The sequence below is a fragment of the Acinonyx jubatus genome, chromosome B3 (genome assembly GCF_027475565.1).
Source record: "Acinonyx jubatus isolate Ajub_Pintada_27869175 chromosome B3, VMU_Ajub_asm_v1.0, whole genome shotgun sequence".
Lineage (NCBI taxonomy): Eukaryota > Metazoa > Chordata > Mammalia > Carnivora > Felidae > Acinonyx > Acinonyx jubatus.
In genome coordinates, this window is record NC_069386.1 from 90,752,566 (window position 1) to 90,754,068 (window position 1,503).

A 1,503-nucleotide genomic window follows, 5' to 3' on the forward strand; every position below is an offset into this window, starting at 1 on the left:
TGAAGATCTTATCTGTTCTTTCTCTTTGAGAAAGTATGTCTAAAGAAATTAGCAGAACAAGCAGGATGTGCCCAGCAACATCAGTAACCTAATCAGATAATCATAACCTGATATGTCCTGGGGATGACACAGGAGATACAATATCACGTATCTTCATTATAATTTTGACACATGAGGTGAAATGAAAGAATTAAAAAGAAATCCAATTATCTGAGAAGCATACTTTTGTTCTGACCATGAAAATAATATAATCCACAGAGGAAATTTATACTGAATTAACATATTGAGTAAGTCAAATCTGTTACCTCACACCCTTAGGACAAAGGGTAGAAAATGGTCACTGGAAAAGTTTTAAAACACAGTATTTTGTATTTTCTGATGCTTCTGACTCTAAGAAGTAATGATTATGTACTGTATTTGATAGCAAATAGTCATAATTATCATTGTGGTATAATTAGGTGTCCCTAGACTTTAAATTCCATTATCCCAATGATCAACAGATTTTTGTGTGATTTCTTGCTTAAAGTAGGTCAAAAAACGCCTGAGAGGCCACACTTTAGGCCAATGTCTATAATAAATGTTTCTAACAGTGCTCTTAAATCTTGCCAGTCACCTAAAAAACAGTATTCTACTGCTCACAAGTAGGGCTGACCAAGTGAGTAAAAATAGCTCAAGCACTCCTTAGCAGTCAAAATGTACCACTCAAAATCCACGTCTTACAGAATCCATGCCACGAACTAGGCTGTCAACAAAGCTCAGCCCAGTGTATCAGACCTCAAATGTAACCTAATTCACTATTCCAAATCAATAGCATTGGAAAGCAAAACAAAAACAAAAACAAAACAGAGTTTTCTTTATTGTTATTCAATGGATACACTTAAATAAAAAAACACCCCTTAGGAGTTGATCATAAAATCAGTTTCCATCTGAATGCATTTTTCTCATGGCATAATGGTTTTCAAAACCTTTAGAGATGTAGAAAATATTTTTTAAATATGAAGTACTTTACAAATTTACATGTCATCCTTGTACAGGGGCCATGCTAATCCTCTTGGTATCATTCTAAATTTCGTGTACGTGCTGCCAAAGAGAACACATTATTTCTCTTTTTAATATACATCTTGCTTTTTCTATATACACCATTATGGAAGTATCCAAAAACGCTTGTAGAAAATTTTGATGTATACTTTAATGTTCTTAAGTAATTTTTATTTTGATCATGTTAGCAGATAGAAAAAGTTGACCACCAAATGAGTTGACCTTTACATATCAGACTAGAAATTGATTCTCAAAGTAAAGTCTTTATGGTAACTTGGTTTGATAGTTTTTTAAATTTCTTTCATCTTTTTTTAAGCTTATTTATTTTGAGAGAGAGAGAGAGAGACAGCATGAGCAGGGAAGGAGCAGACAAAAAGGAAGAGAGAGAGAGAAGGGGGGGTGGGGGGATGGAGAGAGAATCTCAAGCAGGCTCCACCCTGTCAGCACAGAAACCAATGCAGGGAC

At 34.5% G+C, this 1,503-nt stretch overlaps 1 non-coding gene across 1 annotated transcript; it reads right to left on the bottom strand.

The window, feature by feature from the left end:
• Positions 1-989: 989 nt before the first annotated feature.
• Positions 990-1,096, bottom strand: LOC113601734 (U6 spliceosomal RNA). The gene has a single exon (XR_003423008.2). It is a non-coding gene; the product is annotated as a U6 spliceosomal RNA (small nuclear RNA).
• Positions 1,097-1,503: the final 407 nt, after the last annotated feature.